General features: G+C 37.3%; 1 long non-coding RNA gene across 1 annotated transcript in view; it reads right to left on the bottom strand.

Annotated features, from left to right (window-relative positions):
* Positions 1–16,214, bottom strand: part of LOC123314536 — a 65,360-nt gene that overhangs the window by 33,594 nt on the left and 15,552 nt on the right. Inside the window, exon 3 of the long non-coding RNA XR_006537831.1 lies at positions 16,087–16,198. This is a non-coding gene — a long non-coding RNA (uncharacterized LOC123314536). The remainder of the gene's footprint in view (positions 1–16,086; positions 16,199–16,214) is intronic.

The following is a 16,214-nucleotide window of genomic DNA, read 5'->3' as shown; positions in this document are numbered from 1 at the left end:
GTATGACCCTATACATTTCTTATTTCCTTCTTCCATATCATGTAACTTATTTGTTCGAATTTGTTTGTTAAGTAAATATGATGATTTAAAATGGCTTTTAGATTTCCCCCAGTCCTTTAGATACCCTGTGCCTAATAAGATCAACCATTCTTCTTCTTGAAAAAACGGAATAGTTTGATCCAACAGTTTGGAAGAGAACGATCTGCGAGATTTCTGCCTGAATAATTTTTTAAGATACCTTCGTTAATTCAATTTAAGATTTTCGATGGGGTTGACTCCCCGTTTTGAAGTATGATCGTGCACCGACAAATCTCCAACTAAGGGTGTCATTCATTCATTCATTCATTGCTGTATCCCGTTACCGAGAATAAACCTACAAAAAGATTGAAAAAAAAATCGGTGCTATCAAACCCTAGTTTCCTAAGGCTACTTGCGACTGTGTGCCTTCTGTGACTGAAGAGACCCAGCCGTGATCTACAGATCCTTCCACACTTTAGGCATGGATAGTCAGCAACGAGATCTGGCCGCCGCTGTATTCTTCTCAAGTCTCCATTATAACTGTGGACCAAAGACCTCCACTGTGACCTGTCCAACGCTAGTTATTCCCAGTTATGATTGGCATTAACTGATTTTAGGGACTGATGTAGTATATCCTTAAACCGCCTCCTGGTTTCCGAGCTCCCTCTGTGAATTCGCCATTCAGAGCTATTTTGTGTCTTGTGTCTTGCATCCTCAGAATGTGGCCGCTCCATCTGAGTCGGGCTCTCGTTAATTGAGTCTCAATTGTTGTACAACTTGCGAGCTGCAAGACTTCTGCATTTGAAACTTTGTGGAACCATCTGATGTGCATTATTTGTCTCAGATGACGTTGTTGCGTTTGTTCAAGCTGTTTAATATGTCTCCTGCAGGGTGTCCAGATTTCGCTTCCATAAAGAAGCGTTGGGAGGACCACTGCTTTGTAAACAGCTGTCTTGGTCTTCAAATTGAGGTCGTGATTTTGAAACACTCTACCCTTTAGCCAATGCCCGTGATGCCTAATTGCTACGGTTGTGTATTTCCGTGTCCAGGTTAGCCCTAGTATTTATGAAGCTTCCCAAGTATTTGAACTGCTCGACCTGTTCTAGAGTTTCATTCTCCAGTCTGATACGTGTTAGAAGGCTATCTGGCGGACTTGCCAGGATTTTGGTTTTGTCGATATTAAGTCTAAGGCCCAAAGCTTCGTATATATGTTTATAGGTGTCCAACATTATCTGTAGATCCTCTGAGCTACTAGCGATAAGTTCGCAGTCGTCTGCATATTGAAGTTCCGTGATAAACTTAGTTCGGGTCTTTGCTATGAGGCGCTTCAAGTTAAACAGGCCTCCATCAAATCTGAATCTTATACCAACATCACTTACAGGCATACTCATGTCAGCAATTATCGAGACAGCTATGGCGAAAATATTGAACAGTAAAGGCGCTAACACGCAGCCTTGTTTTATTCCAGAGTAGGTTGAGAAATGGTAGGTTGTACAGCCATTATGCTGTATTCTAGCGGTGTTGTTGGTATGGAGGCCTTTACACGCGGCTAAGAATCTTTCGGGTACTCCAAGGCGTCTCATGATTTTTCACAGCGCTTTCCGATTCACCAAGTCGAAGGCCCTACGATATAGGCTGTATAGATCCTTGATTGTTGTTCACGGGCCTTCTCTTGCAGCTGTCGCAGTGTAAAAATTAGGTCCACCGTACCTCGATTGGGTCGAAAGCCGCACTGGGATAAGGGTGTCGTACTCTATGTAAAAATCTTGGAAAATGCCCGAAAAACATACGATTACAGAAACATTTGGCTGAACTCTTTTATACCATCCTGTAGTCCAATCTTTCCACTGATTTAAATATAAAATTTCCGTACCGAAGGCTTCAATCGATGAATTATCGAAGCCCTACGCTGCCCCTAATTTCCAAACTCGTTAAAAAACGAAAACAATTGCGATTACCGATTTTATGGGTTCCCTAATTGAAAGCTCGTATAATTATCGGCCTTCTGGATAAAAGGGGGTAACAATTACAATTTTCCAACCCCTTGTGCTATGCAAACAAATCGTTTAATTACCGAGGATGCCCTAAAAATCAACCAAGTTGGCCGCCGTGTGCGTTTATTCCCGTCTATACACACCCCTCTTGTTGTTGCTCTCGGTATTATTCCTTCCCTTCGTGGAAGCTTATCGTTTTCGTTCATCATCAATGATATACCCGAGTGTTTTTGTTAGTGCGAACTCTTGATTACATAACGTTCAATTAGACGGATGATGAATCACTCGGATGGGATAGATGGGATGACACTTTTTTATCTCGTATCAATTTGCTAAGTAGAATGGGATGGGGTGGTCATAATTCGGGTTAAGTACCTGGGGTTTTTTAGGGCACGTTCATCGTATAAAATAAAGGGACCCTTATAAGATCACACACCTATCTTACGAGGATATATTGAAAAATTCTTAACCTACTATAGAACCAAACAAAATTTCAATATCAAAATATTTTATTACTCAACATATTCTCCTCTTAATTGGATACATTTATTACAGCGAACCTGCAACGTCTCTAGACCTTTAAAAAAAATGTTTCTTCTTGCTCTGCAAACCAGACCTCCACAGCTTTCATTACCTCCTCGTTGGAAGAAAATTTAAGACCTTTTGAACTTTTTTTCAGTTGAGGAAAGAGATGATAGTCGGATGGAGCCAAATCTGGTGAATAAAGGGGGTGTTCAAACCCTAAATCACGAATATTTTGCACGACAACATGAGATTTGTGTCCAGGGGCGTTGTCCTGCAAAAACAAAACACCTTTGAATAGCTTTCCGCGTCTATTCTCCTTCATTTATTCCCGCAGAGTGGTCAGTAATGTCGAATAGTAATCTCCGGTTATTGTTCTACCTTTATCCAAAAAATCAAACATGATTACCCCATGGCAATCCCAAAAAATTGAAGCAAGAACTTTTCCAGCAGATTTTTGGACACGAAACTCCTTAGGTCTTGGAGAACCAGAGTGTCGCCATTCCATCGATTGTTGCTTTGTTTCTGGATCGTAGAAATGTACCCAAGCTCCATCCATAGTAACAATTTGGTTTAAGAAGTCTACATCGTTTTGAAATCGAGCACAGATCGAACGCGATGCTTCTACCCTTGCACGCTTTTGGTCAACATTCAAACATTTGGGAATTCATTCTGCATCAATTTTTTTCATGTCCAAATTGACGTGAACTATATGATGAACGCGTTCGTATGAAATATTCAGTGCTTACGATATCCGTTTTAGCCCAATTCGACGGTCTGATAAAATCATGTCATGAACTGCATTGATATTTTCGGGGACTGACACAGAAACTGGCCTTCCCGATCGGTCATCATTTTCAATGGAAAATTCATCCCTTTGGAAGCTTGCAGTCCAATTTTTCACAATCAGGGTATTAAGCAAAGCTTCGTATAAATCTGCTTTTGATGCTATGAAGCTTGTTTGAAATGATATATCTGGGTAGATCTAGATGAAGAAGAAAATTGTTGAGAAGTACTTGTAGGTACCTGAACGCTTTTTTCTCCAATATTTCACGAAAAATTCATGGAAGGTGAAGAGTGATATCCTGGGTGTCCGTACGTTTTCACACAGGGTAAGAGTTTGACTCGTACAAATATTTCAACAGTATATTCTTGAGGTCAAAAGAAATACTTTTTTTATACCCTTTTTTCCGATTGGGCCCTGATAAAAAGATATAGCCCCTGGAAATACAAAATAACCTTCAGAATAACAAGCTAAATCTATAACACTACTCATCTGTGGATCTTTCGAATAGAGTTGTATTCAGCCAAAGTACTCAATTTTTCAAATTTCACTGATACTTTACTTTACTTTTTGGACATCAAATTACTCGAAAACGGCGCATACGAGAAAATATGAAGAATACTCTTATTTAACAAAACGTTCAAATATTCATTAGATAGCATCCAACTTAGTTTCAAGAGTTAGGTTCATTGAATTTTTGGTATTTTTATGGTTCGTAATGGTCATAATGAGAAAACTGGAAGACGTGGGTGTCATCTTGTGTTAGAAAGAGATTTATCAAATAAATCAAAAACTATATTCCGACACTCATTCCATTCGATAAAACCGTTTGTGAGATAGATCTAAAAATAACATTTTTTTTTATGGTTTCTCAACATCCTGTATCTTTTAAATCAAGCCGATTCGGAAAGAATGGTAAAGGAAAGAAGTTTCGGTTGCTTCCATAGTTTCGTATACAAGGTTAGAATCCTGCACAGGGTGTCCTGTTTGAATATGATCGAATTAATCATCACACTACAAATTAAAACGACGCGTCTCTCATGAGAATATCTGGTCACGATTAGCAAACGTTTCAAGTACCAATGGACAAACTTCGAACGTACCTATCGCTCATACCAACTCTCTGGACACTCGAAATACCTTGAAGACTCTTCTAAAAAAATCCTGTGCCTAATATTTGAATTGATTAGTTAACCAAACATCCACACTGTCGACATGGGAGTAATTTACATATTAAAGCCACGAAAATACGAATAATTAAACAGGTCTAAGCTTCTTATGACAACATCCAGTAGCTCGTTCCAACAAATAGCTACCACTTGAGAGGAAATATGCGCTTGAAACACCACCTTACCGTACCTATATTTGAGGAGTGCTGTCACTGCTGTTCAAATATCAAATGAGCAATTTGTCGAGAAGGCAATACGGGATTTATTTGTTGATAATATGTCAGGATATTTTCAGAAGGAGACGTCTGCACATAGGATGTCTTTGTATTTGGGATGGGCTTTGTGAAGGGGATGATGTTGTCGTTGAGGTTGCCACGATGGGTGGATTTTTCCCTCTTATCGAGAATTTTTTATCCGTTCCGCAGAACGCAAATACAGAATCCTTCTCTTGGGCGCCTTTTGATTTCTAGGTAAATCCGAAAAACCGTTTCTTAGTTATTTGAATTTTTGGAAAAATTTGTTTTGGTAAGGCTGCAGTTTGCAATTTTGAATCTATCGATGTGGAAGTTTGTACGTTGGTGCTTATCTGAATCGTGATGAAACCTATTGATTTTGGTCAGAATCCATCCAGCTGTTTTCGAGTGAAGTTTTTTGAAATTTACTGAAATTTCGAGTCTGCTTTTAGAAAGTTTTTGCTCGTCAGGTATGAGAATTTACCGAACGAATTTTATTTCAGTTTATGCCACAAACAGAGGAGTCTTTTGACTTTGACTTGTAGGTACATATATCTACACATTTCAACAGAAGATCTTCGAGGTCAAAAGAAATACTTTCACCATTTTCTCCAATTCAGCTTAGTGGAAAATCCATAAAAAATGTAATTTTGAGTTATTACAAACAATTTCATCGAATGGAATGGTTTTTGCCATATACCGGGTGAGTCTTTGACTCGTACAAATATTTCAACAGTAGATTCTTGAGATCAGAAGAAACACTTTTTTCCTTTACCATTTTTTTCGAATCGGCTCCGTTTAAATAATACAGAGTGTTGAAAAACCATAAAAAAATGTAATTTATAGTTCTCACAAACGGTTTCATTGAATGAAATGAATTTCGGAATATTCATTCATTCATTGCTGTATCCCGTTACCGGGAATAAATCTACAAAAAGAAGAAGAAGAAAAAAAAAAAAAAATTCGAACAGACTTATTATATTATTATTATTATTATAAGAAGTAATATCTTAGTGCTAGTTGCGACTGTGTGCCCTCCTGTGACTAAAGAGACCCAACCGTGACCTGCAGATCCTTCCACACTCAGGGCATGCATAGTCACCAACCAGATCTGGCCGCCGCTGTGTCCTTCTCGATTCTCCATTATATCTGTTTACCAAAGACCTCCACTGTGACCTGTCTAACGCTAGTTGTTCCCAGTTATGATTGGCATTAACTGATTTTAGGGATTGATGTAGTGTATCCTTAAACCGCTTATACTGGCCTCCTGGTTTCCGGGCTCCCTCAGTGAGTTCGCCGTATAGAGCTATCTTGGGGAGTCTTGTGTCTTGCATCCTCAGAATGTGGCCGCTCCATCTGAGTCGGGCCCTCGTTACTTGAGTCTCAACTGTTGTACAACTCGCGCGCTGCAAGACTTCTGCATTCGAAACTTTGTGGAACCATCTGATGTGCATTATCTGTCTTAGATGACGTTGCTGCGTCTGTTCAAGCTGTTTAATATGTCGCCTGTAGGGAGTCCAGCTTTCGCTTCCGTAAAGAAGCGTTGGGAGGAATATAGTTTTTCATTTAGGTATTCGATTAATCTTTTTTGAACACAATGTATCACCCACGCCTTCAAGTTTTCTCATTATGACCATTACGTAGCATAGAAATACCTAAAATTCAAAGAACCCAACCCTTGAAACTAAGTTGGACTCCATCTAATGAATATTTGAACGTTTTGTAAAATAAAAGTATTCTTCATATTTTCTCTTAAAATGTGCTGTTTTCGAATAATTTGATGTTTTAAAATTAAAAAGTATCTGTGAAATTTGAAATATTGGGTACTTCGGCTGAATAAAACTCTGTTTAAGATCCACAGGTGTGTAGTGTCATAGATTTAGCTAGTTATTCTGAAAGTTATTTTGTCTTTCCAAGGGTGGCACAGCTCATGAAAACTCAAAATGACTAGGTATATCTTTTTATCAGGGTTGAATCGGAAAAAATGGTATAGGGAAAAAGTGTTTCTTGTAACCTCAAGTACCTACTCTTGAAATATTTGTACGAGTTAAAGATTCACCCTGTATATTTTCATTGATGTGATGGATTTTCTCCGAATACAAAATTCCACCCATATTTTCTTCATTATAACCATTACATACCATAAATTTACCAGAAATTCAAAGATACCAACTCTTAAAAGTAAATTGAACGCTCACTAATTAATATTTGACCATTGTGGAAAATAAAAGTACTCATTCTTCATATTTTCACGTATAATGCGCCATTTTCGAGTAATTTGGCATTCAAGGATTAAAAATATCTGGGTAATTTAAGAAATTGGGTATATTTTGGCTGAACGCAACTCTGTTTAAAAGATCCACAGCATCATAGATTTAGCTTGTTATTCTGAAGGGAATTTTGTTTTTCCAGAGCTGGCTCAGCTCATTATAAAAACTTGAGTGTTTCCTTTGAACTCAAGAATCTACTGTTGAAATATATGTAGGTACAAGTCGAAGAATCATCCTGTATAAATGCGGTTATTCGGAAAAAAGAGCTAGAAACTTGAAATTTTCAAAAAATCTTGATTGCCTGGCGATCGACTAACTAGGTCACTCGATTTCCAAAGTTAAATCAGAAACTCTTTGATTTATGGATATGTATATTGACAATGTAGCAATTCAAAATAAAATATGGCCTCGTAGGAGGGACTTCAATAGCCAAGACTTTGTCTATAGACCCTTTCACCTTTTACCCTTCTAAAAATTAAATTTATCGTGACTTCGGTTGGCACCCCTACGTCCAAATTTTGTCGCACAGCTCTAGTCTGACTTTTGGCGTGAAAAACTTCACACTGTCACTTCTAATTGACTAAGGAGAAGCGGCAACGTCGCCAGTGACCCTTCTTCCCATATAGTAGCAGCTGCCCATAGAAGTGGAGTGTTTGCCAACCAGAGACGCAGGGATACGCTTGTTAGATCTCCAATTAGACTCAAAACGCCGTGAAAATTTCACCGTTCGAATAGCAAATATAGACTTTGTTACTTGACTAATTCAGCGATGTGTCGCCCCGTTGGTCCTAATGGGCGCCCCCTTCGCCGTAGATCGAGTTACCAACATGGACAGGGGTTCTGTGGTCTCGGTCTGTCATCCACAGATCTGATTTTAAATTGGTAGGAAGTGCGCTATTAGGTAACAGTGTAAATACAGCTTAACGCCGAGGATTAATTGACTGTGGTTTTTTTGGGTTCCGTTCGAGTTTGAGAAGGAGAGGATGAGTTTGGAACTTGAGGAAAATTTCCAGCTTTACTATCAGAGAGAATAGAATGACAATGACAATTGACAGTTTTATTTTTGGGAAGATAGTGCTCGTCCTTCTTTAGCAGGATCGTTGATATTGTCCTGTTTTCCGTAGTATTCACAATTTTTAACTTTAATGATTTTTTCTTTCATTATCGTCATTTACCTACAGATACTATTGCAAAGGCATTCAATTCGATGAAACCGTTTGTGAAGTAGTACGAAAAATAACATTTTTATGGTTTTTCAACAGCCTGTATCTTCTAAACCGAGCCGATTCGAAAAGAAATGGTAAAGGAAAAAAGTGTTTCGTTTGACCTCAAGAATCTACTGTTAAAATATTTGTACGAGTCCAAGACTCACCCTGTAAATCTATGGAAACTCGAATCCACAGATTACAAAATTTTTTTCTGTAATCAGAGTTGCATGTTTTTTTCAAAATGAATGCATAGAATCGAATTTCAACAGATTATAAAGTTGCTCATTGAAAGTGGAGTTTACTAATTAGCTAAACTAATTTTTTTTATTTTATTCACGGAATCCCTCGAATTATGTGGCAGCCAAACGATTAGGATCTAATTTCGTTGTGAAACAGCTCACGTAAAGCTTCTTTAGAGGAATATTCGATGAAAATGTTCGAATGTTTTTCGTTTGCGGAAAATTCAGCCTTTAAGCCTTCTTTTCAGGATCCCGCTGAGTGGAAATCGCATATAGCCTCAAGGCTTCGATATTCAAAGTAGGCTGGGATCTTGAAATTAGTTTGTGCGCTTCGTAGGTTATCTGATGCTGAATCCCACAGGTAAACAGAATCATCTTCTCAAGGTATAAAATGCGAGAATTTTCACTTGCGAATTTAGGATTGTTTATTATTTTCAGATCAGCAGAAGGTTTGAGACCTTGTAGAAGAAATTTCCTTTCGTGAAAGGAATGACATATATTTTCTGTATTTTTTATATACAGGGTGTTTACTGTAGGCAAAAATCAGTGATTTTTTTTGTCCAGAAACATGTGATAGATATGGTGTGTCAGAAATGGGAGTTTTCTTCAAATTATAATCATACTAATTTAGTAGGTGAGTAGACATTAGGTTGGGTATTTTCATTAAAAAAATTATAGCTCTGAACGTCATATTTACCATATTTCGGTCTGAAATTCAGCAGTTCCTACTTATCATAGCATTAATTTCAATCTAGAACAAAACGCACTGTCGAAATAATCAATCAGGAAATTACAATATCCATCATTGAAAATTAACATCGAAAATTATTTCGATTGCGACTGGTGCGTGTGGTTGGTAACAAATATCTACCAATTCCATCAGTTCGAAATTAATTAATTCATTATCCTGCCTTATTTTTAATGATGTCCTCATTCCAATTCAATCATACCATCAAACGAAACATGCAAAAACCGCAATAGAAATTATTATTATTATATTCGATTAGTTTCGAATAAATAACAATCAACAGACACGTTTTCGTCGGACAAAATGGCGTCTAATCCAACGAATGGGATAGACATTTGTCGTCCTTTTGATTCCGCAGAATAGACGTCTTCGAGATAATGGCATCTAAACGATGAAAGGGAGACAGCTAAATGGCAAAGGATGATCCTTTCTATTCGTAAAAAAATACCTAGTTGGCCGATGCTCTTTTCTGGATCGGATTCGGCTGATTCGAGTATTGTGTGGGAATACTTATATGTGAATTCGGGGATCAAGATACCTACGCCTTGTTTGTCCCAATATTGCTGCCTATTTTGGCGAGAAGCATTATGGTATTTCCACGTATAATTCTATAGAAATGGATGTTCCTTTCGAGAGATGATTTTGCAACCCCTTCGCGATAAACGAGTCTCGATATTTTTGTATTAACCGATTCAATGTCGAAATAGTTTGTATATGGCTTTATGCTTTAATGTTTCTTCGAACATTAGTGTATATACAGGCTTGTCATGGAATCCTACCAATTACCTTTATGTTTTGGTGAACTGATTTGTTTCGATGAGTTCTACCTTTTGTCTCACCCCTCTACAGAGTGTTTCATGGTGGTGATTGAAGGGTCATCTAAGCCTCTCGGAAAAGTTGCTTTTGTACCCATTAGGCTACGACCAACCGCTCGTGAAACACCCTGTATATAAGAAATTATGCAACAGGTTGAAGTAATCAACACGATTGGGTTTCCAAATTCCGAATATGGTGATGGCCAAGGGCGGATTTAGGGGGGGGGCACGGGGGCACGTGCCCCCCCCAGACGGACGGATCTTTCTATACATACTTGAACTCTTAAAAATAAAAGTGAAGTTCATTTCTCACAGTTACTGTTGATTTTTTTGCTCGTCTGCCCGTTGTGCCCCCCCCAGAAAAAAATCCTGGATCCGCCCTTGGTGATGGCAGAAGAAAGAACCTCGATAAGACAGATAACAATGATAACATCAAAAAATTACGTTAGTTTAAGACTTAACCAATATCTGTTGGATATCAGGTGATTACCTATACAACAAATACAAGACTCTGTATAATCTTCGATTATATCGTTGATCTTGTCGATTTTTTCCACACGCCATTCTTAGAGTCCAATCCGATGGGTGGTAGATTACTAATCCTTCGTATACCTACATCACGACTGTCAAACACACCGATTTCCATTATGTTGGTCCCATTGAAAACCTGGTACCAAATTCAGCGTGAGGATAAACCAGGATTAACAGCAACCCCTTCGTTTCGTCCTTATAGATTGCAATCGGTGTGGTTGTGTTTATGCACATCTGCTGCAAGATTCGATATACGGCAATGAATGGACGATGTTTATAGTTATATTGCTGTTTTTGGTGTAAAAGGGAGGATGAAAAATTCATCATATACTCACATACCAATGCGAGAATATGCTAACCTCCTTATACAGGGCGTGGTCGCCTCAGGAAGCACTTAATGAAAATAAGTCCATAGCAGAAGCAGAAACTGACAAGTGCAGATCCTGCGTGAAGAGCATGAAGATCAAGAAAAGAAGTATTTTCAGAATTTCAAGACAACACAAGAAATTTTATGTCAATACCAAGATTCCTTGCCAAGAAACAAAATTTCAATGTCAAAATATTTTGTTAATCAATATATTCTTCTCTTAATTGGAAATATTTATCACAGCCAACCTGCAACCTCTCTAGACTTTTCAAAAAAAAGGTTTCTTCTTGCTCTGCAAACCAAACCTCCACAGCTTATATTACCTCCTCGTTGGAAGGAAATCTTTTAAACTTTTTTTAGTTGAGGAAAGAGCTGATAGTCGGATGGAGCCAAATCTGGTGAATAAAGGGGGTGTTCTAATAATTCAAACCCTAAATCACGAATTTTTTGCATGGCAACATGAGATTTGTGTTCAGGGGCGTTGTCCTGCAAAAACAAAACACCTTTGGATAGCTTTCCGCGTCTTTTCTCTTTAATTTTTCAACATAGAGTGGTCAGTAATTTCGAATAGTAATCTCTGGTTATTGTTCTACCCTTATCCCAAAAATGAATCATGATTACTCCATGGCAATCCCAAAAAACTGAAGCAAGAACTTTTCCAGCAGATTTTTGGACACGAAACTTCTTAGGTCTTGGAGAACCAGATTGTCGCCATTCCATCGATTGTTGCTTTGTTTCTGGATCGTAGAAATGTACCCAAGTCTCATCCATAGTAACAATTCGGTTTGAGATGTCTACATCGTTTTCATATCGAGCACAGATCGAAAGCTATGCTTCTACCCTTGCACGCTTTTGGTCAACATTCAAACATTTGAGGATCCATTTTGCAGCAATTTTTCTGATTCTGATTCTAAATTATAAGGTGTTTTAAATTTCAAATTTGTGAAAAATCAGGAGTAGTATATAAGATACCCTGTGATAATTGTAACAAGTGTTACATTGGCCAAACAAAACAGTATTTACGCGATAGGATGAAACAACATAAATATGATAGAGAAAATATTGCAAATTTTAACAAAACTGCTTTAACTTTACATCAAATGACTACGGGCCATAAATTTAATTTTGAAGATGTAAAAATTCTTGATAGAGAAGAGGTTGGTTATAGACGTAATATAAGCGAGATGATACACATAAAAAGAAATTATACCGTCAATCATAGAGAAGATGTGCAACAGCTAAGCATGATCTATAATAACATACTTAGAAAGTAATGAGTAATAAGTAATGGCTGGCCTCGTCAATAGTGTTGAGACCATTCCTGATCAATATTTTGTAACCTTATGTTGATGTCATTATCATAAATATAGAAACTGATAAGGTGATGGGATTGTATGTCTGCTCTCCAGGATATTTTGATTTCTTTGTTAAATCCTAATGTTTTTAAAAAGCGTACAATATTGTTCTCGTAACTAGGTAATTTATTTTCATGTTATGTCATATTGTGTGTCTTATAGTATACTTTTTGTATTTATTTACAGCCTTGAAAAAGAAACGATTTGTTTCGAAACGTCGGCATTGTTACACAGTGAACAATAGATAATAAACAGTGTCCAACACTCCCAATATTTTCTTTCCTAATTCTAAAACAATGGATGATAACCAAGTTACTAATAAAAATAATTTCTTCAAATACCAATACCAAATTCACACGCCCCAAATTCGTCTAAGAACGAACTCTTCACATACAGTCTACCTACCGCCGGTAATACAGACACCATTTAAGCCAGTCCTACACAATGAAGGAACAAATTACTTTGAGTCCTTCTCAATTCGCACGGTCCTTTCAGAAATTAAAGTGTAAAATTTTTCGGTGATCCTCAGAGTTCTTAGCTCAATCTAGCGGAAAAATAACGATAAAAGATATATGGATTCATATCCATAACGCCGAAAGCACGACAATAAAATCTTGTTACGCCGATTGATGATTCTGAGACGGGTTATTTGCTTAGAGAGGCTGAGGCTGCATGTGGGATTATTCTTATTTCATCCTAGAACGACTTCCAATATGGAGATGTCTCATGGATTTAGACCATCGGTTTATTGATTGGTTTCCTGAGGAATTTTACCGTTAGAATGGTAGATCGAAATGTTTGTCTTGAATATATTCTTCTGATAAAGAACATTACATTTTTGAACATCAAAGAATTATTATATCATGTGCATGAGATACAGTTTTATCAGAGCTTAGCGTAACGTACCATACAATTTTGATTATGATACAAGAACTTAGGAAGAACCTCAGTAAAAAACCCCTCTCGCCTTTCTGAGTGAAGTGGATTGTATAAGAGTTAACAAAATAAGTTGAAATATTTCATATTGAAGGTCATATCGCACTGCAAAAATTGATCCTTTCCTCGAAGAAAAAGAAAATCAGGTAAAGTGTTCTCCAAGGACTAAAAAAATCACATCTCTGTCTACATCACATTTTTCCTGATCAAAGGCTAACTTTTCATCAATAACGTGTAAATTTCTGCCGCAGTTCGCCTTTATAACGTAGCATCCGACGTTTTTCTGAACGTTTTCTCTCCCTAGAGAAGAAAATTTCATTAAGATAATTAAAATCGGCGAAGTTAAGGTGGAATTACCAACACCCCACGGCTTAGGAAAGTTGCGTCTGTTCGTTGCTATGATTAAAATTGAAATCCGTTGGTTACCGATGTATCAATGGACCTTTATCCTCCGGTTAAGTCTTGATGCCCGAGAGGTGACAGGGAAGTTGCGAAAAATGGAATTAGGAGGAACTGTCCCCTTTTTGATTTAATTAGAGATTTGTTTATTGAGAGGTATGCAAAGAGGGCACTCCTACAAAGGGCGAGGCTTTGACTCGTAAAAATATTTCAACTGTTTATTCTTGAGGTCAAAAGAAACACTTTTTTCTTATATCATTTTTCACAATTCGGCCCTGATAAAAAGTTATAGCCATTTTAAGTTTTCATAATGAGCTATGCCATCCCTGGAAAAACAAAATTCACTTCAGAATAACAAGCTGAATCTATGACACTACACATCTTGAATCTTTTTAACAGAGTTGCATTCAGACAAAGTACCCAAGTTTTCAAATTTCACAGATACTTTTTAATTTTTGAACATCACATTACTCGAAAATAGTACATTATACGAGAAAATATGAAGAATACTTTTATTTTACAAAACGTTCAAGTATTCATCAGATAGCGTCCAACTTAATTTCAAGAGTTTGAATTCTTTGAATTTTTGGTATGGTATGGTCTTAATGAGAAAACTGGAAGACGTGTGTGATATCTTGTGTTCGAAGAAGATTCATCAAATAAATGAAAATTTATATTCCGAAATTCATTTCATTCAATGAAACCGTTTGTGAGATAGAACTAAAAATAAAACTTTTTATGGTTTTTCAGCAGCCTGTATCTCTTAAACCGAGCCGATTCGGAAGAAATGGTAAAGGAGAAAAGTGTTTCTTTTGACCTCCAGAATCTACTTATTTGTACGTGTCGACGACTCCCCCTGTATATACAGGGTGGTCCAGATCGTAACCAAGGAATTTCAACCACGTATTCTCCATCAAAAATAAGCCCTAGTTTGTCATATAAACATATGTCGAGAAATGTTTCCTCGCCGAGATACGGGGTGTTGAAATTATAGAAAAAAAAAGTTTTTTATTGATAACTTTCACACTGCTTGAAATATTCATTCATACACATTCTCATGCATGAAGAAATCGCCAAAATTTGATATAGCAAAAATAGTCTTATTATTATGTACCTATACCATATCAAATTTTTGGGGATTTCTTCATGCATGAGAATGTGTTTTATTATTTTAACCGGAAACGGTGCCTCGTACAGCAAAAAGTCAAGAGACCGAATTTGCTTCAAATTAAATAAGGATTTGAATAGTAATTTTTATTGTCGGAAAAACCAGTGGCATATCATTTTTTCATCTGAAAATATTCAGTTTTGCTGCAGTAGGGACGCCACTGGTAGAATAGAAAAGAAATGATATTATGAAAAAGTGCTCTTTGACGCTCAGAACCCATGTCTCAAATTTCATAAAAATATTTAAAGCAGCGTGAAAGTTATTAATAACAAACATTTTTTTTCTATAATTTTAACACCTCGTATCTCGGAGAGGAAACATTTCTCGACATATGTTTATATGACAAACAAGGGCTTATTTTTGATGTAGAATACGTGGTTAAAATTTCTTGGTTACGATCTGGACCCCCCTGTACATATAGGGTTGCTTGCAATTCGAGGTTAAGAAAGATCAGAGGTGTTTTCAAGAAGATTGGAGGAAAAAATCAATGCATAAACTCGTGAAGTGAAACTTTCAGTTTTATGTGAACTGCTAGACAAAATTATGACCCAATGTGTGAAATTCGCAGCTTTCCGATGCGGAAAAATCTTTGCCGCACCTCGAGGTGAGGTCAGCTGCCTCTTTCGAGGACTCTCATGTCCCTCGCCCCTCTCCAATCTGGGAAATACCACACCCCCTCGCGTCTAGATATAATGGATAGTTGTCTTATCAGCCCTTATCACAATAGCACTTGACTACGCTATTATATTCCAGATTGGGGCCTTATTGCTCCTTTGTCCCCAGATTCTACACCGCTGAAAGTGACATTCGCAGAGGCTCGATTTCTTCCCATAACAATGGCAGCATTATTGCTGTCAAATATGGCATACGACTTGATCTTGACGGCTTCCAATTCTGTTCCGATGTTTTAGAACACCGTAAGTCATTCGTCAAAAAGTGCTACAGGAAGGGAAATTGCTCCTTTATACCTTCATGAAAGTGAGTACTATAAACTGTTTGCTGGCCTCGGCTACGTCTCACTCTTCGAACCACAGAGTTGATGATAATTTTGCTGATAGCCATATCGCAAACATTATCTATCCTTGATTATTAAGAACACTAATAGGTACTCGAACCAAGTTCTTGATTCACTATTCACTCGAAAAATCTAAGTAATTTTCTGAGAAACTAATTTGAAAACACCAAATGACGGTTATAATGATACGCACCAATGTTTTTATAATCGTTGATTCACGAAAATAACTCAGTCGCTGATCTTGTATCGTATACCGTGTCACAGCGGAAGAAAAGAGTCGCGGACAAAAAGTGACTGCGGACGATAAATACTTACCTTCAAAATGGTCGTCTTTTCGTTCGGAAATTAGATATACAGAGTCATTTCTTGTTGAGATCGACGAAAAAAGTATTTTCTACTCCAGCAATCCTTTCACTTTCCACGTAACCTAAAATGCAAGTTGA

The sequence above is a fragment of the Coccinella septempunctata genome, chromosome 5 (genome assembly GCF_907165205.1).
Source record: "Coccinella septempunctata chromosome 5, icCocSept1.1, whole genome shotgun sequence".
Classification (NCBI taxonomy): Eukaryota; Metazoa; Arthropoda; class Insecta; order Coleoptera; family Coccinellidae; genus Coccinella; species Coccinella septempunctata.
The sequence above is the reverse complement of the archived record's forward strand: the minus strand, read 5'-3'. Positions and strand labels throughout refer to the sequence as shown.